Here is a 23276-nt window from a genome sequence, read left to right as displayed (position 1 = left end):
AAAATAAATTGAAGATAATTCATTTGCATGAGAGTTTATAATTGCTATTAAAAATATTATATTTTTATTTTTATTTTATCGCTGAATTGATTTATAAAAGATTAAAGATTTTTTTTTAAATTACCACTTCCACAATAAAAAAAAATTAAACTAAAAAAATATTTAAGATCAAAATAGCTAAAATAAATTAAAATTTTAATCTATCCGCTATTTAATTAATCATTTTATTTTAAAATTTAATAATAAAAAATTTAATTACAATCATTATTAATATTAATTTAATAATTTAATTAATCGAGTTGATGAAGTTGATGCCGAAGGCATGTGACTGACGTTGAACATACCAGAGTCTATGAGTCTGAGTGGGTTGCGTGAGGAGCATCATTCGTAAAATCAAAGACACTGAGGCTTGCAGTGAGACAACCTTCTTAAAACATATTCGTCCTCTCCGATAGTATTGCTAAGATGTCATGCTTGGACATCTGTTTCCCAGGATAAAACAACAAAACAACGGGTGATGCGAAGAATTGCACGACAGAATGAAAGGAGAGGATTAAAGGAGAAGAGATATCTCTTTCCTTTGCTCTCTCTTGTTTTTTTCTCTTCTGTATGAAGAAAGCTTCACAAGTTTACTTCTGTATTTTCGTAAAGAGAGCAAAGGAAAGAGAGATCTCTGCTCCTTTAATCCCCTTGTTTCTTCCTCCTTTCGTTTTACCGTGCAATTCTTCGCTCGACAGACACAGCTAGCGAGAAGATCGGTATGGGGTGCGACCGAGGGACAAAGACTGCGGATGAGTATGCTGGCGGACGAGAATGAAGCACGCGACGATTTCGAGGGACGAGAAGCCAGAGCGGAAGCCTACTCGAGAAGACCGGAAGTTGAGTTCGTGTGAGCCCTATTCTGGATGACAGAGATCACCCAAGCAAGCAGGGTCGAAGCAGAAGACCCGGACCGAGGCGAGTAGCACCGGAGCAGAAGGCCCGGACCAGAAAGTCAACTTGGTTGACTTAGTGGTCCAGGCACTCGGATCCATTCCAGGCACCCGGAGGTTGATTTTTGACCGGATCGCGTCAAGCGCGATCCGTTGCGTAGGGGATAAAGTTTTATCCCCCCAGGGCGCCCGGAACCCCTTCGGAGCGCCCCGACCAAGGTTATAAATACAACCTTGGTCCAAAAGCTTTTCAAGAACTCAAGTAATTCATTTCCAACACTTGTAAACTTTCATTTAGAGTTTAGGTTCTTTCTTTGTGCGTTTCATTGCTATAAGAGGCTTCTCCGCCGGAAGGAGATAGTTAGTGTGACACTTTCCTTGGATTAACAACCTCCCCGGTTGTAACCAAGTAAATCCCTGTGTGCCTCTTTCTTTTCAGTTTTATTTGTTCAATTATTTTATGCAAGTGTTATTCTGTTGAAAAGTCGAGAAGGGTTGTCTATTTAATTTTGCATGTTATTCAACCCCCCTTCTAACCGACCCCAGCGGTCCAACAATAACCTCTCAAAATTATTACTTGTAATTATAGCAGTTATGATTTCGTAGCTAATATAACGTGTTGTTGGTCTTCTAAAGATCAACAACACGAAGAGTTTAGTTTTCTAAAGATCAGCAACACATTATTGTTGACTTAACCATTAGATGCATAATATATCAAATCGAAGATCTCTAAATAATTTGAAATGGTGTTTTACAGTCATACTATAAAATTACACTAATAGTTTTATTGTGTTTTACAACAATAATACACTATCTCTAAATAATTTGAAATGGTGTTTTACAGTCATACTATAAAATTACACTAATAGTTTTATTGAGTTTTACAACAATAATACACTAGAAGAGCACATTAATCTAGACAAACCAACAACTAATAGTATAAAATAATTTGGTATTCAAAAAAAAGTTATAGCAATAATTAGATATCTTTGAATAAGTTTTCATTTAATATATTATGTATTTTGTAATTAAATCCGAATAAAAAATTATAGCATCTCAAAGTTATAAATTATAATTGTAGCAAATACGTTTTTGTAGTTGTTACAACATGTTGATGATCTTCAAAAGACTAACAACAACATTGTTATTGACTTAAACTTTGAAAGATCATAACTTTTGATTCGGATTGAACCACGAAACATACAATATATCAAATGATTTATGAACAGGCTTTGATTTAATATATCAAAAGTTATGATCTTTTGAAAATCAGCAACACAATACATTATCTTGCTAATTTCACTATTGATATTTAAAAATTATAACTTTGACTGAGATTAAATCACGGGATGCATAATATATCAAATTAAATCTTGTTCAAATATTTTTGATTTGATATAATTAGTTTTAAATAAAATATTTTTGTTGATATCTTATAATTAACAAAAATAAATAAAATATACTTTTTACTTATTAAATTTATTTATTTTAGGTGAACTTATCAAATTTTATTTATTTAATTTAAATGAACATCATTGAAAATACTTAATTAATTAATTTTTATATAAATGAAGAATAAGTAAATTTTGAGTAAAATATAATTATTTTTAAAATAAAATAAATATCTTTTTTATGTGTCTCTACTGTTAACAAAATAAAATAAAATAAAATATCTGTTTTACTTATTAGATTTAATGTTTTATTATTTAAAGTGAATTAACTAAATTTTAAAATATATTTTATTTAATTTAACAAGATGGGCATCATTAAAATAATTAATTAAAATAATCTATATATAAAAAGGAGAATAGATAAATTTAAAACTACGAAAACATTCAATCACACATAATTACATTTTGAGATAAATATAATTATTTCTAAAATAAAACATCTTTTTATGCATATCTTATAGTTAATAAAATTATTTTTTTAATTTATTATTAAGCGAATCTAAAAGATATTTAATTTAATTTAATTGAAAAGTCATCATAAAAATAATTAGTTAAAATAAACTATATATAAATTTAAATCTATCAGAATCTTACAATTATATTTTGAGCAATGATTATTTTACTATTAAATTTTTATTTTTTTAAAAAAATAAAGATATTCTTTAATTTGATTGACCCCGCCAATAATTAATAAAATAATATCTCTCTTATAAAAAATAAATTTAATATTAAGTGTATTTTGTTATTTATTCAATCGTCGATAGAAAATTTTTATGAAATTGAACGAGCCACCAGGATTAATCAAGCTAACTTGAATACCTAATACTAAGTAAAAACAATATAAATAAATTTTTAATAATTAAAACCTTCAGCATCTCTATGCAACAAACTACATCTTACTAAAATTAGACATCCTCAAAATGGCATTAAATTATTTATTTACGTTTTTCGCATGGAATAAATAGTGAAAGATAGGATTAGAATTTTGAAATCATAATTACATTTTGGCATCCTTAAAATGACATTAAATTATTTATTTAATTTGATTGGCATTAAAATAATTAATTAAAATAATCTATATATAAAAAAGGAGAATAGATAAATTTAAAACTACGAAAACATTCAATCACACATAATTACATTTTGAGATAAATATAATTATTTCTAAAATAAAACATCTTTTTATGCATATCTTATAGTTAATAAAAAATATTTTTTAATTTATTTTTAAGTGAATCTAAAAGATATTTAATTTAATTGAATGGTCATCATAAAAATAATTAGTTAAAATAAACTATATATAAATTTAAATCTACCAAAATCTTGCAATTATATTTTGAGCAATGATTATTTTACTATAAAAGTTTTATTTTTTAAAAAAATTAAAAGATATTCTTTAATTTGGTTGGCACAATAATTAATAAAATAATATCTCTCCTATAAAAAGAATAAATTTAAAATTAGGTGTATTTTTTTTATTTATTCATATGATCAGTGAAAAATTTTTATGAAATCGAATCAGCCACCAAGATTAGTCGAGCCAAATACTTGAATACCTGGTACTAACTAAAAATAATATTAAAAAATTTAAATTATTAAAACCTTCATCATATCTATGCAACAAACTACATCTTACTAAACTTGACATCCTCAAAATGGCATTAAATTAATATAAATATAATTATTTCTAAAATAAAACATCTTTTTATGCATATCTTATAGTTAATAAAAATGTTTTTTAATTAATTTTTAAGTGAATCTAAAAGATATTTAATTTAATTTAATTGAATGGTCATCATAAAAATAATAGTCAAATATTTGAATATCTAATACTAACTAAAAATAATATAAATAAATTTAAAATTATTAAAACTTCAGCATATCTATAGCAAACTACATCTTACCAAACTTGACATCTCAAAATGGCATTAAATTATTTGTTTATTGTTTTCGCATGGAATAAATAGTGAAAGATAGGATTAGAATTTTAAAATCATACTTACACTGATAAATCCCATAAATAAAAGGAGGAGGTTTTCTTTGTTTTGATCTCATCCGTAGGCTTGAAGAGATGGAGAGGCAAGTTAGGTTTTGGGTTGTGATGACCATTGCGTTTATTGCATCTACTGGCCATCCTACTCGTATCAATGCTCGACTTCTCAAGGGCGAGGGTCTACCAGCTAGTGTCATGAATTTGAATGAGTTGCATCAAATTTTACGTCAAGTTCCAACTAGTCCAAATTCGGAGCCGCCAAATCCAACAATTTCAGCCGCTAGTGAGGTTGGTCGGATCTTACATGAAGTTCCATTTGGTCAAAATCCGGATGAGCCATCGGATCCACCTATTTCAGCTGCTAGTGAGCTTGATCGGATGTTATATGAAGTAAATCCGGATGAGCCATCGGATCCACCAATTTCAGCTGCCAGTGAGATTGGTCGGATCCTACGTCAAGTTCCATATGGACCAAATCCAGAAGAGTCGCCAAATCCACCAATTTCGGCTGCTAGTGAGATTGGTCAGATCTTACATGACGTTCCATTTGGTCCAAATCCAGATGAGCCACAGGATCAACCTATTTCAACCATCCATGAGATTGGTCGAATCCTACGTTAAGTTCCAACTGGTCCAAACACCCCGGATTTCCACTTCGTATGCCAATGAGATTGTGGGTTGGATCCCACGTTCCATATGGACCAAATCCACAAAAGAGTTGTCAAATCCACCAATTTCAACCATCCATGAGATTGGTCGAATCAACCAAGTTCCAACCGTCCAACCGGTGAGTCACCCGTATTCTCTCAATTTACGCTAAATAGATTGGTCAACTCACGTCAACTTCCATATGGACCAACTAAGAGTCGCCAAATCCAATCACAATTCTACCGCTAGTGAGATTAACATCTTATACACGCCCATTTGGTCCAAATCCATACGAAATACCGAATCAACCTATTTCAACCATCCATGTAGATTGCCGAATCTCACGCTGTTCTAATCGGTCCAACCGAGGAGTCACCGATTCTCCAATTCTCGCACGCCATGAGACACGATCCTACGTCAGTTCCATATGACCAACCAAAAGAGTCGCCAAATTCACCACCCCGCCGCTAATGAGATTGGTCAGATTCTTACATGACGCCCATTGATCCAAACCAGATGAGCCGGATCAACCTATTTCAACCATCCAGATTGGTCAATCCACGCTCCAACTGTCCAAATCCCGAGGAGTCACCAGACTCCACTAGTACGCCAATGAGATTGGTCTTCGATCCTACGCTGAAGTTCCATATGGGATTCAACCAGAAGAACAGCTAACCACCTCGTGCTACTAGTGAGATTGGTCGATCTACATGACGCTCCATTTGGTCCAAATCCGTATGAGTCACCGATCAACTTTTCAACCATCCATGACATTGGATCGAATCAATGGCCAAGTTCCAATCGTCCAAACTTGAGGAGTCACCCGACTCTCCACCTCTTTATCGCCAATGAGATTGGTCGATCTCACGCCAAGTTCCATGGACCAAATCCGTAAGAGTCGCCAACCACTAATTTCGATCGCTAGTGAGATTGGTCAAATTCATACATGTTCCATTTAACTTGAAATCATAGAGCCGCTGGATCAACCTATTTTAGCGCCATCTGATGAGATTGGTCGAATCCTCGTCAAGTTCCAATCGTCCAAATCCAGGATTTCTAGTAATGAGATTGGTTGGATCCTACGTCGAGTTCCATATGGACCAAATCCAGAAGAGTCGCCAAATCCACCAATTTCGGTGGCTAGTGAAATTGGTCAGATCTTACATGACGTTCCATTTGATCCAAATCCAGATGAGCCGTCGGATCAACCTATTTCAACCATCCATGAGATTGGTCGAATCCTACGTCAAGTTCCAACTGGTCCAAATCCGGAGGAGTCACCGGATTCTCCAATTTCAAACGCCAATGAGATTAATCGGATTCTACCTCAAGTTCCATTTGGTCCAAATCCAAATGAGCCATTAATTTCAACCATCAATGAGATTGGTCAGATCCTACGTCAAGAGGATTCTCCAATTTCATACGTCAATGAGGTTGATCAGATCCTACATCAAGTTCCAACTGATCCAAATCCGGAGGAATGGCCTGATTCACCAATTTCAGCTGTCGATAAGATTGATCGGACCCTACAATCCCCACCTTCAACAAGTTCCACAGTCAATCTACATCAAGTTCTCTCTGAACCAGATCCAAAGGAATCTCCGCTTCCAGCTCTTTCAGCCATCAATGAGATTGAATTTTAAATTTAGTTACATCCGATTCAAATATAGAAGAATCCCTAGATCCACCATCTTCAGTTATCAATAATATTAATTAAATCTTGCATCAAATTCCACCTGATCCAATATAAAGAAATCCCCACGCAAGCAAGAAAATAAATTAGTAACGATTGAAAAAATAAATTGAAGATAATTCATTTGCATGAGAATTTATAATTGCTATTAAAAATATTATATTTTTATTTTTATTTTATCGCTGAATTGATTTATAAAAGATTAAAGATTTTTTTTTAAATTACCACTTCCGCAATAAAAAAAATAAACTAAAAAAATATTTAAGATCAAAATAGCTAAAATAAATTAAAATTTTAATCTATCCGCTATTTAATTAATCATTTTATTTTAAAATTTAATAATAAAAAATTAAATTACAATCATTATTAATATTATCGTATTTACTATTAAATATTAATATTCTGTGGAAATTTATTCTTATGAGAATCTTATCTTTGTTTGTTGTGTCACCCTGCTTCCACTAATTGTAGCCATCAATAAGGGCAATCATGGATGCTTCCACCAATCTTATCTTTGATAATCTACATTGCAGACAAACAATATTACGCCATAAAATTCCATTAGTTGATGTAAACCTGATCCAATTAGTTGGACAATAAAATCATTGATTAGTCATAATGACTCTCTTCTCTAAACAATATCTTCATGGATTTGCCGCAAAACAACTTTAATGACTAAGATGAAGGCAATACAAATCTTCAAATGAGTTACAACAGAAACAATGATTTGGAAAACAAAGGGGTAAAAGGCCCTAAAGAAACTCATCACTTGAAGCTAGCAATCTCGCTAGAATGAACATAGACCAGGGGTAGGGTAGGGGGCATACTAAGTTGAGGTTCGGTTAAGTTGTGATCCTGCGAACAGGATCTTGATGGGAAAAATGAGCCAAAATAAAAATTTCCCTAGAACTAGAAAATCCTAAGTTTAAAGGAAAAAATAAACTCCCAGTTTTCTGAATCAACAAAATTGGGAGATCAATACATCTCACAGTACAAGAGCAGCCTTGTCTTGAGAAATAAAAGGAAGAGGACTTGCTATCAAAGGCTCATAATGGTCAGCCCCGGCACAGCACCAACCTGTATTCAAATGCAGCTTTTGCTTAGTACTTTGGCCAAGGAAGGAATCCAACGCCTAACCAGCCTTTGCTTGTACAAAAATATGCACTTAATCCAGAATAAATGGATAGAACAACCAAATCTCAGGTCATCTTAGATAATCAGAAGGTGAGAATATTTGTGCGCAGTTGAAAGGCCAAAGCAAAGCATTTTGAATTGATGTTCACAAGGGAACTAAATTACATAACGGTCCATTGTATTGATTGAACCATCTCATCATCAATCCAACACAACTTATCAATGAAGTGCTCAGCTAATGAATCTCATTTGCTAATTAAGTGCTCGATTGATCAAGTATAATTTGTATCACTTATTGAGTCAAAGGTCTGAGGCCAGCTGACCGAATAGAATATATATGATTTTAAAAATGTTCTCATGTAATTTTTCATTCATGTTAAATTTCGAAGCATTAGACTAGTCTATAACCAAATAATTAAAGAAAGACGAGCTGCATTAGCAGCAGTTTCAAATGCAGAAAATATGCTCAGCAAATGAAAGTTAGAGGAGAACAATCAAGAAAAGTTGAACTATGATAAACATCAGGAACTCACCATAAAATTATGATAGTAAAAGATTGTGTTCTGTGGTCAATTGGTCGTGGAAATGTGAGATGTGTTCTCTGATTAATTGGCCACAATGTGAGACAAGCGCATCTCTTCATTTTATGCAACATCATAGGAACTGCATTATTAGTGCCCCCAACATTTTGACCGTAAGAGTCTAATCCAACTCTTTCCAAATGTTTCCTTAAAGAATAATTTCTCAACATTGCCCCAGTTTGTTACATTTATTCTCCTTTAGTATAATGCAACTATAACTTCTTAGTTTGTTTCCCATTATCCTTGATCCCGTCCGGAAGCTGAGTCGGATGGAGGTGAGCCTTGATCGACTGGAAGTTGACGAAAAGTCGTCGAAGGGTCGGATCTACCTGACACTCCCTTGAAAGGTTCGCACGGGCGGCTGACGAAGGAAGATGATCCGGATGTTGGAATGCATACTAAAAGCCTACCTTTTGTAAACATTTATTTTGAAATAAAAGAATCATATTTGGTCAATATCTACATTTATTTGTTAAATATAATTGTTCAATTAATTTATATAGTAGATAACATGAAGTGTGGTGACACACTCAGAAGATCATGTTATCGGTTCTTTATAAATTATAAACAGTTGCTCACGACTAAGATGGAAAGGAACAAACCATCGAAATAGTCGTAGTGTAATTAAGTATTAGTTTATCTTGATTAATAAATTACACTGGTACACTCTAAATGTATTGAGTAGGACCATTTAGGTAAGTTTTTTTTGTACTGACTTAATAAAAGAACTAGACCTTAGTTATTATGGAAGTGTGTGCTCTTAATCCTAATATAATAACAAGCACATATATTTAATATTTATTTCTTTGACTTATCAAAGGGTGAGGTTTAGCTCGATAAATCAATATGTCCGATAAGTTGGGAAATGATATTACTTATAGTGTGTGTTGTTGATTATAGAAGGAATCTGTATCCTAGTTATCTAGGTTGAGAATGTCCTCAAGAGGAGCTCATAAAGATTGTCATGTTAAACCCTGCAGGTGGACTTAGTCCGACATGACAATGAAGTTGAGTGGTACTACTCTTGGAGTTAGATATTAATTGAGTTGTCAGTAACTTACTTAATTAGTGGGCATTCGTAATCTTAAACACAGGGAGACTAACACACTCATGATAAGAAAGAGCCCATAATGTAATTTGGGATTGGTGCGGTAGTACGATAATAACTCTCTAGTGGAATGAGTTATTATCGATGAACTTGAGTTGTGTGTTCGAGGCGAGCACGGAATACTCAAGCTCATCGGAAGGCCAAAACCAATTTCTCCTCTAGGTCTCTGTCGTAGCCTCATTATAGCCTCAAGTCCATCCAAATGTAAGGCTCTTCTTGGTGTCCAAGAAGTGGGTCGGTCCAATGCTTGATGACCAAGTAAGGGTCGGCCACATCCTCTTCTATAGGGGCCGGCCCTATTGCTTGGTGACCAAACTAGTAGGGGCCGGCCACAATAATTCATACAAGGAGGGTTGTTTTGAATTTTTAAAATCTTCTCTTTGTAGAAAACTATAAGTTTTAAAAGAGAGATTTTAATTTTTAAAACTTTCCTTATTTGAATTAGGTCACATCTTTTAAAAGAAAGTTTAAAAGTTTTTAAAACTTTCCCTTTTTAGCCATCCTCATGGTTTAAGAAAAAAGAAGGATAAGTTTTAAAATTTAAATTTTCTATTACCATGTTAAAAAAGAAAATTTTATAAGAGAAGTTTTAAATTTTAAAACATGGTTTTAATTTTTAGAACTTTCCTTTTTTAACTCCTACTTTAGGAAAGAGAGCTTGTAAATTTTATAAGAGGATTTCTTCTTGTAAAATTTTTAAAAAATATATTTCCTTATTCTTGATGTGGTGGCTGGCCACCTTGCTTGGAGCCCAAGCAAGGGGCCGGCCAATTATAAAAAAAAATCATCATCTAATTGATTTGGTGATTGATTCAATCCAGAGGAAAGAAAAGGAAAAATAAAAGGGAAAAAGAAAAACTAGAGGAAGATTTTAATTTTTGTAAAAATTCTTCCCTTATTTGCCTTGGGCAACTAATATAAAAGAAGGGGTGGGGAGGCTTCATGAGACACAACAATTCTTATTCTCTTGCTTGGAGAACCTCAAGTGGTCGACCCTCCCTCTCCCCTCTCTTTTCCCTTTTGCTCTCTTCTCCTTGGTGGTGGTGGTGGCCGATTTTTAGAGGAAGAAGAAGGAAGCTTTTGGGTGGTGATCATCTTGGAGGTTCGTCTCCCACAAGATGTCCAAGGCGAGGCGAGGAATACAACAAAAGATCTAGAGGTCATTAGCATACAAAGAGAAGGTATAATTAGCAATTGTTTTCCACATCATGCTAGTTATTTTTCTTAGTAAGAATTCCAAACACAAGAGACATTATATCTAGTTTTTCGAATTAATTTTTCGAATTTGTGTTTTCTTCTTTTACGAATTTGTGATTCGATTGTTCTTTTTGGTTAACCTAGAGTTATTTAAGGAAATTAAATAATAGCTTTCCTTAAAAGGCTTTGTCTAGGCGGTGGTGGTTGCTCTGATATCCAAGAAGGTCATGTGCCTCGCCATGCAGTCCTGAAACCCAATTTTGGAAATTAATATTTAATGGAATTAATAGCATAGGTGAATTTGAATCAATAGTGTTAAGTTCCGCTTGCGATTCAAATCTAAACCATTAAAAACAGATAAGTTAAATTTGGAATCAATGATATTAAGTTCCGTCTGCGATTCCTAATTTAACTTTTAAAGAACACAATAGATTATTTAAGGAAATGTTCGACACTTGTATAAAATTTTTGTACAATGGAACCGGTACGATTTTCCTAGGACTAACCAACAATTAGTATCAGAGCTAGGGTTTGCCTCTGTGTGTTTTGGTTTTCAAATTAATTATGCACATGTCATATATAATTTAGGCAGGATAATAGTAGGATGTGCTAACTTTGTGGTTGCAGGCTCCAACTATTATGACATTTAGATATTGTGTGTGATTGCACCCTTGGACATGTCAAGGGCATTATTTTGTGTGCATGATTGTATGCATCAAATACAGCAGGAGCTGTATTATTTTTGGAATTTTATTTTTTCGATCTAGAATACATGTACATTCCTTTATGAAATATAGGATCGATATATGTAAAATTCTATATTTTTCGCGGATCGTATCTTTGCAAGGCGTGGTGCTATTGGAGGACCAGAGGCGCAGCGGAATAAGAGGCAAGATAGATGCGACAACTCAACTCGATGGCGGTGGCTAAAGATGACAGCAGCTAGGGTTGGAGCATACTGAAGACAACGATGGAAAAGGTCATAATAGTTGGAAAATTAATTTCCAAATTTATTGTTTTTATTTACTGTGATGTTTATGTGCATGTGATGTATGCTAGCATAAGTTAAAATCCTCATTTTTAAATAACTAAGTGGGAGAGGGATTTTAATAAATCTCATGGTCTCCATTACTGGTTTGTAAGTGATGCAACAAGCTTGCGTGTTGGCTCTGAGTGCCTCCCTCCACAACGGATGGGTTTGTTGCGGATCACTAGATCAAACTTCCTTTATGGATGGTTATAGGAAATTATTTAGGAGCGTGTGATCTTCTCCTACTGAAGGGGCACAATCCTATTTAATGGACTAAGTATCAAGTAATGGTATACACTTAGACGCATTCAATAGTATCCTCCCCAACGGAGTCACTGCTATTGTTTTGTGTGACCAAAGTGAAACCAACTATTAATTTTATTTGTCATAAAGTTAGGATGATAAGATAATAAAATTAATGGGTCACACCCTCCTCTTACAAATGTTGAATTTATATACGTCCACACTAATGTGGCATGCAATATTCACGGTGATTTGAGGTGTTGGTTAATTTAAAATAGTATTATTTGAGGAATTAATATTATTCTAAATTTAGAGTCTTGACCAAGGTTTATTTTTGTGATTCTTAGGATGACTTTCAACCCACTGGCCATTATACTGAAAGAGAACAAACTTACTGGTCCCAACTATATTGATTGGAAAAGAAACCTGGACATTGTTCTTACTGCTGAAAGCTATAAGTTTGTACTGACTGAGGCTTGCCCTGATGCACCTGACGGTGACTCTACCCCAGAGGAGATTGAGTATCATAAGAAATGGGTAAAAGCTGATGAGATGGCGCGGTGTTACATTTTGGCATCAATATCAAATGTATTGCAACATCAGCCTTAAGATTTACCAACAGCTTATGATATAATGAACAATCTCAAAGAACTCTTTGGGCACCAGAGTCGGACTGCTAGGCAAGAGGCAATGAGAAAGTTAATGACGACCACCATGTTTGAGGGAACACCCGTAATGGATCATATCCTCAAAATGATGGTCTATCTAAACGAAATACAAGTTTTTGGAGGAGAAATCGATGGGGAAACCCAGGTCGATATAATTCTCCAAACGCTACCCAGAAGTTTTGAGCAGTTCCGCCTGAACTATAACATGAACAAAACTACAGGCAGCAGAAGGTATATTTTGTCAAAGTTCTCAGATTCACTATGCTGAAAATGGTTCTACTTCTAAACCGAAAGGCAAGAAGAAGAAGAAACAGGTCTTTTCAGCAAAGAGAGTGAATAAACCTCAGGGACAAAGAGCTGGAATGAAGAAGCCGAAGGGCAAGTGCTTCATCTGCAAGCAGTCAGGACATTGGAAGGCGGACTGTCCTTGTAGGAATAAGAACAATAAAGGTATATCTCATGCTCTAGTAGTTGAAACATGTTTAGTGGTGTTATCTACCAGCACCTAGTGTGTAGATACGGGAGCCACTAATCATGTCTGCAATTCTTTGCAGGGGTTCCAAGAAACCCGACGACTATTTGATGGAGAGATAACCGTCTACATGGGCAATGCTACTAAGGTGGCGGCTGTTGCAATGGGAGACATCTACTTATCTTTTGATAGGAATAGAAATTTGGTTTTAAGAAATTGTCTTTATGTATCCAGTTTTAGAAAGAATTTAATTTCAGTTTCTAAACTGTATTTGGATGAATATTCAGTTTCCTTTAGTAACAATGTGGTTATAAAGAGAAATAAGGTGATTATCTATTCTGGTGCATTGGTTGGCAATTTATATACTTTAAATCTAATTTCTCCCACAAAGCAAAATATGGAAATTAATAACACATCTTCTAACTCTAATAAGAGAAAAGAACCTTCGGAAATGAACCAAATGTATATTTGGCATCTAAGGCTTGGTCATATTAACTTAAGTAGGATTCAAAGGCTTGTAGTCGATGGACTCTTGGGTTCATTAGAGTTGGAAAACTTTCCAACATGTGAATCCTGCTTGGAAGGTAAAATGACCAAGAGACCTTTTAAGGCCAAGGGGTATGAGCCAAAGATGCATTAGAACTTGTTCATTCTGATTTGTGTGGTCCTATGTCTATCCAGACAAGAGGTGGTTATGAATACTTCATCTCTTTTATAGATGATTATTCAAGATACAGATACATTTACCTGATGCGCCGCAAGTCTGAATGCTTTGACAAGTTCAAAGAATATAGGGCTGATGTGGAGAAACGTCTTGGTAAAAGTATCAAGACACTACAGTTTGACCGTAGTGGCGAATATCTCTTTGGAGAGTTTAGGAATTACTTATCATAAGTCGGGATTCAATCCCAATTGTCTGCACCTGGTACACCCCAACAGAATGGTGTAGCAGAACGAAGGAATAGGACTCTTATGGAAATAGTTAGATAGATGATGAGTTATTCAGAATTACCAAATTCATTTTGGGGATATGCTTTAGAAACAACAGTATACATTCTGAATATGTCACCTTCTAAAATAGTTCCTTCTACTCCCATGGAATTATGGAATGGGTGTAAGCCTAGTCTGAATCATATCCGGATATGGGGTAGTCCAACACATGTGCTGAAGGGAGATACTGATAAGTTGGAATCACATACAGAAGTTTGTCTGGTTGTAGGATATCCTAAGGGAACGAAAGGTGGTTTATTTTATAATCCTAAAAATCAGAAGATCATTGTTAGCACCAATACTCGATTTTTAGAAGAAGATTATGTAATGAACCATAAGCCCATGAGTGAAATAGTTCTAGAAAAAATAAGAGAGAACACGCCTACTTTAATACCAATAGTAGAAGATGAAGTACCACAATAAACTACAACACGTGTCACACATGATACACAACCAAAGACAGTGCCTCGTCGTAGTGGGAGGGTTGTGAGGCAACCTGAGAGATTCATGTTTTTGGGAGAGTCTTCGGACTTGATCCCGGGTAAACATGAACCTGATCCCCGGACATATGACGAAATACTCCAAGATATAGATGCAGTATCTTGGCAAAAGACAATAAATTCTGAAATAGAGTCTATGTGTTCTAATAAGGTCTGGGAGCTTGTAGAGCCACCTGATGGTGTAAAAGTCGTTGGATGCAAGTGGATCTATAAAAGGAAAAGAGGGGCAGACGGAAAGGTAGAAATCTTCAAAGCAAGGCTTGTTGCAAAAGGGTATACTCAGAAAGAGGGAATCGATTATGAGGAGACTTTTTCGCCGGTAGCCATGCTTAAGTCTATCCGGATACTCTTATCTATTGCCGCTCATATGGATTATGAGATTTGGCAAATGTATGTCAAGACAGCATTCCTTAACGAAAGTTTTGAAGAAAACATCCATATGAAGCAACCAGAGGGATTCATTGAAAAAGGCAAAGAGCATCTAGTGTGCAAGCTCAATCGGTCCATTTATGGACTGAAGCAAGTTTCAAGATCTTGGAACATCCGGTTTAATGAAGTAATCCAATCATATGGATTTATTCAGTGTCCGAATGAGTCTTGTGTATACAAGAAGTGTAACGAAAACGTGGTGGTATTTTTTGTACTATACGTAGATGATATTTTGTTAATTGGCAACAATGTCAAGGTATTATCAGACGTAAGGGTATGATTGTCCAAACAATTTGATATGAAGGACTTAGGAGAATGTGCACACATTCTTGGGATCAAAGTTATAATGGATCGTAAGAAAAGAATGTTGTGCATATCCCAAGTTTTATATGTAGATACAATCCTTGCTCGTTTTAGCATGCAAAACTCCAAGAAAGGTTTCTTACCTTTTAGGCATGGAGTAACCTTATCTAAAGAGATGTCTCCGAAGACATCAAAGGAGATAGAGGATATGAAGGCAGTTCCTTATGTTTCGGCTGTAGAAAGTCTTATATATGAAATGCTGTGTACGAGACCTGATATCTATTTTGTCGTAGGCATGGTTAGCAGATATCAGAGTAACCCTGGACAAGGACATTGGACTGCTGTGAAGCATATATTAAAGTACCTAAGAAGGACTAGAGATTATATGCTAGTCTACCAAGCAGACGATTTGCTCCCTGTGGGTTACACGGATTCGGATTTCCAATCAGATAGGGACAATAGTAAGTCTACGTTAGGCTATGTGTTTACTCTAGGAGGTGGAGCCATTGCATGGAGGAGTGTTAAGTAGAAATGCGTCTCGGACTCAACCATGAAAGCTGAGTATGTGGCAGCCTCTGAGGCAGCCAAAGAAGCTGTATGGCTCAGGAATTTTCTAATGGACTTAGATGTGATTCCTGCAGGTTTGTCCAAGATCATCACAATTTATTATGATAATAGTGGTACATTTGTAAACTCGAAGGAACCACGAGCCCATAAAGCAAGTAAACATATAGAGCGCAAGTACCACCTGATACGAGACAATATCAAGCGAGGAGAAGTTGCCGTCACCAAGATTATATCAGCAGATAACCTGGCAAATCCTTTCACTAAGATCCTTCCGGCGAAAGCTTTTGATCGGCATGTGGAGAGGATGGTTTGATCGGCATGTGGAGAGGATGGGAATCAGATGTATGGCAACAGATATGGCAGCTTAGTCTTTTTGTATAAGTGGGAGATTGTTGTAATGTATACTAAAATCTTAGCTTTTGTAAACATTTATTTTGAAATAAAAGAATCATATTTGGTCAATATCTACATTTATTTGTTAAATATAATTGTTCAATTAATTTATATAGTAGATAACATGGAGTGTGGTGTCACACTCAGAAGATCATGTTATCGGTTCTTTATAAATTATAAACAGTTGCTCACGACTAAGATGGAAAGGAACAAACCATCAGAATAGTCATAGTGTAATTAAGTATTAGTTTATCTTGATTAATAAATTACACTGGTACACTCTAAGTGTATTGAGTAGGACCATTTAGGTAAGTTCTTTTTGTACTGACTTAATAAAAGAACTAGACCTTAGTTATTATGGAAGTGTGTGCTCTTAATCCTAATATAATAACAAGCACATATATTTAATATTTATTTCTTTGACTTATCAAAGGGTGAGGTTTAGCTCGATAAATCAATATGCCCGATAAGTTGAGAAATGATATTACTTATAGTGTGTGTTGTTGATAATAGAAGGAATTTGTGTCCTAGTTATCTAGGTTGAGAATGTCCTCAAGAGGAGCTCATAAAGATTGTCATGTTAAACCCTGCAGGTGGACTTAGTCCGACATGACAAAGAAGTTGAGTGGTACTACGCTTGGAGTTAGATATTAATTAAGTGAGTTGTCAGTAACTTACTTAATTAGTGGACATTTGTAATCTTAAACATAGGGAGACTAACACACTCATGATAAGAAGGAGCCCATAATGTAATTTAGGATTGGTGTGGTAGTACGATAATAATTCTCTAGTGGAATGAGTTATTATCGATGAACTTGAGTTGTGTGTTCGGGGCGAGCACAGGATACTCAAGCTCATCGGAAGGCCAAAACTAATTTCTCCTCTAGGTCCCTGTCGTAGCCTCATTATAGCCTCAAGTCCATCCAAATGTAAGGCTCTTCTTGGTGTCCAAGAAGTGGGCCGGTCCAATGCTTGGTGACCAAGCAAGGGCCGACCATATCCTCTTCTATAGGGGTCGACCTTATTGCTTGGTGACCAAGCTAGTAGGGGTCGGCCACAATAATTCATACAAGGAGGGTTGTTTTGAATTTTTAAAATCTTCTTTTTGTAGAAAACTATAAGTTTTAAAAGAGAGATTTTAATTTTTAAAACTTTCCTTATTTGAATTAGGTCACATCTTTTAAAAGAAAGTTTAAAAGTTTTTAAAACTTTCCTTTTTTAATCATCCTCGTGGTTTAAGAAAAAAGGAGGATAAGTTTTAAAATTTAAATTTTCTATCACCATGTTAAAAAAAGAAATTTTATAAGAGAAGTTTAAATTTTAAAACATGGTTTTAATTTTTAGAACTTTCCTTTTTTAACTCCTACTTTAGGAAAGAGAGCTTGTAGATTTTATAAGAGGATTTCTTCTTGTAAAATTTTTAAAAAATATATTTCCTTATTCTTGATGTGGTGGTCGGCCACCTTGCTTGGATCTGAAGCAAGGGGCCGGCCAATTATAAAAAAAAAATCATCATCTAATTGATTTGGTGATTGATTCAATCAAGAGGAAAGAAAAGGAAAAATAAAAGAGAAAAGGAAAAGCTAGAGGAAGATTTTAATTTTTGTAAAAAATCTTCCCTTATTTGCCTTGGGCAACTAATATAAAAGAAGGGATGGGAAGGCTTCATGAGACACAACAATTCTTATTCTCTTGCTTGGAGAACCTCAAGTGGTCGGCCCTCCCTCTCCCCTCTCTTTTCCCTTTTGCTCTCTTCTCCTTGGTGGTGGTGGTGGCCGATTTTTAGAGGAAGAGGAAGGAAGCTTTTGGGTGGTGATCATCTTGGATGTTTGTCGCCCACATGACGTCCAAGGTGAGGCGAGGAATATGGCAGAAGATCTCGAGGTCATTAGCATACAAAGAGAAGGTATAATTAGCAATTGTTTTCCGCATCATGCTAGTTATTTTTCTTTGTAAGAATTCCAAACACAAGAGGCATTTGATCTAGTTTTTCGAATTAGTTTTTCGAGTTTGTGTTTTCTTCTTTTTCGAATTTGTGATTCAATTGTTCTTTTTGGTTAAGCTAGAGTTATTTAAGGAAATTAAATATTAGCTTTCCTTAAAAGGCTTTGTCTAGGCAATGGTGGTTGCTTCCATATCTAAGAAGGTCATGTGCCTCGCCATGCAGTCCTGGAAGCTAATTTTGGAAATTAATATTTAATGGAATTAATAACATAGGTGGATTTGAATCAATAGTGTTAAGTTCCGCTTGTGATTCAAATCTAAACCATTAAGAACAGATAAGTTAAATTTGGAATCAATGATGTTAAGTTTCGTCTGCGATTCCTAATTTAACTTCTAAAGAACACAATACGTTATTTAAGGAAAGGTTCGAGACTTGTACAAAATTTTTGTACAGTGGAACCGATACGATTTTCCTAGGACTAACCAACACCGGACGATGACACTGCTGCCCTGCGCACACTCAGACGAGCCCACAAGTCATTAGAGACTAGAAACCAGGGAAAAAGTCCCCGGGTCAGGCCCTCCGACGCTCAAGTCAGGTACTTTTTCCCCAGAAAACACAAAGAAAGGACGAAAACTAAAAAATGTCGGCTGTCTGGTTTTGTCTGGCAGTGATTGACACGTGGCTCTTCTTAATAGGCTGGTGGCAAAATCAAAGGCGTAGCGAGCCCCGACTGTTAGCATATTCCCTGACATATTGATTGTTCTCTGACACTTTCTGACAAGTGGTTACGATTCCTTGGCTTGTTTGTCCTGTAGTGCCCGGACGCTGAGTCTGTATTCCGAGATCTATACCCCAACCTGCTTCTATATGCTATTATCCGTGACTCGTATGTCCCGATCTGTGCGTTAGGCTTGTATCCCGACCTACTTCTGTTTACTGTTATCCATGGCTTGTACGTCTCGACCTGTACGCTAGGTCTATATCCCGACCTGCTTCTGTTTACTATTATCCATAGCTTGTACGTCTCGACCTGTACGTCAGGTCTGTGTCCCGACCTGCTTCTGTTTACTGTCATCCATGGCTTGTACGTCCCGACCTGTACGTTAGGTCTGTGTCCCAACCTACTTCTGCCTACCGTTATCCATGGCTTGTACGTCCCGACCTGTACGCTAGGTCTGTGTCCCGACCTGCTTCCGCCTACCGTTATCCATGGCTTGTACGTCCCGACCTGTACGCCAGGTCTATATCCCGACCTACTTCTGTTTACTGTTATCCATGGCTTGTACGTCCCGACCTGTACACCCAGTTTGTTCTGCGCCAAGGGCCTTCTTCCCTTTACCTTTACGTGGCTTGTGGGCTCAGTCCTCAGTGGTATCTGGCTTGTGGGCTCTGTCCTTGACCTATACCTGGTCCATGGGCCCTGTCCTTCACCGCTATCAGGGCTGGCACTTGTTCGACTTACAATCCTATCCTTTGACCGCCCCGTCAGCTGAGACTTTGACCCAGGCCACGTAAGTTTGACTTCTGACCAGCCACGGAGGCTAGACTTCTGACCTCCACGTGAGCCTGACTTCTGACCTCCACGTAAGCTTGATTTCTGACCAGCCATGGAAGCTTGACTTCTGACCACATCATCTTACAGACCCCACGAACATGCACTGTATCACAAGCCTCCCCCTCAAGTCTAGTCAAAGGAGGCTCTAGTCCGACTGACTAGACCCAAGTCTTTGTATTACCTGACCTGGCTTCCGCGTCCTCCGCCGACCTGTCTTTCATCTGTATTCTGCAAAGTTTCCCTCCATCCTGGGAGATGAACGGGATCCTTCTATGCGTATGCTGACTCCTCAACTTCCGAGCGTTGCTAACTCCTCAACTTCTGAGCATACTCTTTTCTCATAAATGTCACACGGTTCTCCAAGAATCAACTCAAATTCCGAGGAAATCCCTTCACCTTCTCCTTCCTTATAAAAGGTCTGAGCATCTCCTACCTCAAGCTATCCGCTTGCCCACACAGTATCTTGCCTTCATGGAACCTCCGACAGAACCTAGCGAACTTGCTTCTTTACTTCGGTAAACTTCCCATCTGCTGGAGTTATTGGCTCAAAAAGAGAAAGCCTTGCTTCAGCAAATTGCCGCTCTGACGGAATTACTTGCGCAAAAAGAAGAAATCTTGCTGGAAATGACTGCGAGCAGAGATCTTCAAGTGTCCCTTACTCATGAAATGGAAAGCCTGTGGCTGGCCGCCAAATCCAGAACCCGAGCCGAAATCACCCTCAAGGTTAAAGCTCAATCGGACTTCTAGAGCCAGGTGCACTATATTATTTATCTGAAGATGAAGCATGAGGATGAGGTGACTCTTTTGAGAGAGGAAGGACGGATCAAAGATGAGACTATTGGGCAACTGAAGTGCGCCCTCAATCTTATTAAAGAAGATTTAACTAAAGCTCAAGCTCATCTGGCTAGAAAGGATCAAGCCTCTGGCTCTGGTAGTCATGTAGCCATGTAAACCCTTAAAAAGTGTACCTCTGATTTAACAAAATAACCCCTGTTTTCTGCGTTCCACTCATGGTGTAGCTCCACACCCTATTGCTCGGGTATCATTATGTTTTTATAGAACACCTACGTTTCTCTAATATTTCTAGCAAGAATAGCAAAAATAATAAAGATAACTTGCTTACCCCATCTTCCTTTTACCTCCTAACACATGAGCCTTTGGCTGAAGCGAATGAGACGTTTGAGAATGTGCCTACAAAATTTCATATTTGGCAAGAAACCTTGAAATATGACTTACTGACCAATCCGGCACAATAACTTGACTTGCTGCATTTTGCGTCGGCGACTATAAGGAGTACCGACTTATAACTCATTGCACCGACCAAGAAGGTCGTTGGGCGCAAGAGCATGCTCACTTATAACTCGCACTGGGGCGAGAGTCTAGGACACGACTTGGACGGTCATTGGGCGTGAGAGTCTTGCTCACTTATAACTCGCACTGGGGCGAGAGTCTGGGATAGCCGACCGGGAAGGTCGTTGGGCGTGAGAGCCTTTCTCACTTATAACTCGCACTCGGGCGAGAGTCTGGGACCCAACCTGGACGGTCGTTAGGCGTGAGAGCCTTGCTCACTTATAACTCGCACTGGGGCGAGAAAAGGTCGTTGGGCGTGTGAGCCTTGCTCACTTATAACTCGCGGGGTGGTTGGGCGTGAGAGCCTTGCTCACTTATAACTCGCTCGCTGGGGTGAGAGTCAGGGACCCGGCCGGGAAGGTCGTTGGGCGTGAGCCTTGTTCACTTATAACTCACACGAGAGTTTGGGATAGCCGACCGGGAGGTCGTTGGGCGTGAGCCTTGCTCACTTGTAACTCTCGCCGGGGAGAGTGCGGGACCCGACGGGTTGGGCGTGAGCCTTGCTCACTTATAACTCGTACTGGGGTGAGAGTCGGGACACAGGGTTGGTCGTGAGCCTTGCTCACTTACAACTCACACTGGGGCGGGGACCCGACCTGGATGGTCGTTGGGCGTGAGTCTTGCTCACTTATAACTCGCCTTGGGGCGAGAGGACAGCTAACCGGGAAGGTCGTTGGGCATGAGTCTTGCTCACTTATAACTTGCAGTGGACCGACCGGGAAGGTCGTTGGGCGTGAGAGCCTTGCTCACTTATAACTCGCACTGGGGCGAGAGTCTGGGACCCGACCTGGACGGTCGTTGGGCGTGAGAGCCTTGCTCACTTATAACTCGTACTGGGACGAGAGTCTGGGATAGTCCACCGGGAAGGTCGTTGGGCGTGAGAGCCTTGCTCACTTATAACTCGCACTGGGGTGAGAGTCTGGGATAGCCGACCGGGAATTCTTATGAAAACCCGTTCAGAGATAGATGCTGCCGACCTGGGGGTGATTTCCCGACCAGGATAGATGTTGCCGACCTGGGGGTAATTTCCCGACCTGGATAGATGGTGCCGACCTGGGGGTGTATTCTCGACCAGGGATCACTTGAAGAGATTGCTTCGACTTCGTCTGCAATCAAGAAATATACCATATCAGATGTATTGTGAGGGCAAAGATATTAAAATCTTACTCAGTCCTCAAGCAAAGGATGTCTTATGGCCTTGTAACATTTGAATGTACTTCCCGACAATTTTCTTTGTCGCTTCCCGAGAAGATCGCGTGGTAAGCATTTCCGTACACCCACTTTATCTCATGATTTCCTTATCACGTCCATCATTAATACGATTCCTAGGGGATTGACATCTGTCCCACGCCTTTATTGCTTACGCCGTATGACGCCGCCGACTTCACTCCTTTTTATACACGACTTCCCATAAGAGCATGTCACTCTGTGATCGGACGGCCTTGGACGTTTTACCCAAAAATATACTCGACTCATCTTTTCGATATTCTCTAGGAAAACTTCCTTTATAAGCCCTGAAGGCAGTTCGCCGTCGCTGCCTTGGGCGTTTCGACTACCCCCGTCTCCTTGTCGCTTCGCTGTCTCTGGTGTATCTGCCCTTCCCCTTCTAGACTCTTCATGCCTGGTACTCTTCCTCTTCTCGAATGACCTCTTCTCCAACCTCCCTCACCTTGATAATGGCTGACAGTAAGGCCACCCTTTGGTATTTGTGCTTCATTTCTGACATAGTTGATCATGACCTGGCTGTGATTCGATCTGACTTGCGACTTAGTGATGCTTATGAACTTAGAGTTCCTACACCCCGTGAACACCCCGCGAACCCTCCTGAAGGCTTCATGACCGTTTTTAGAGACTAGCTTTTCGGAGGCCTTCGGTTTCCTATACCTCCCTTTATCTCTTCCCTGAGCCGCTACTTTGGTATCTGCCCTTCTCAATTTGCTCCCAATTTTTTCAGAGCGGTTTGCGGCACTGTCATTCTATGTCGCATATACCAAATTCCCCTGACCATTCAGCTCTTCCATTATTTTTATTCTTTCGAATGCTCAGAACCGGGAGTATTCATGGTACAAGCTAGGCCTGGTTACAAGTTCT

This window comes from Zingiber officinale, chromosome 1B, assembly GCF_018446385.1.
Source record: "Zingiber officinale cultivar Zhangliang chromosome 1B, Zo_v1.1, whole genome shotgun sequence".
Classification (NCBI taxonomy): domain Eukaryota; kingdom Viridiplantae; phylum Streptophyta; class Magnoliopsida; order Zingiberales; family Zingiberaceae; genus Zingiber; species Zingiber officinale.
This window is presented reverse-complemented; position numbering follows the sequence as displayed.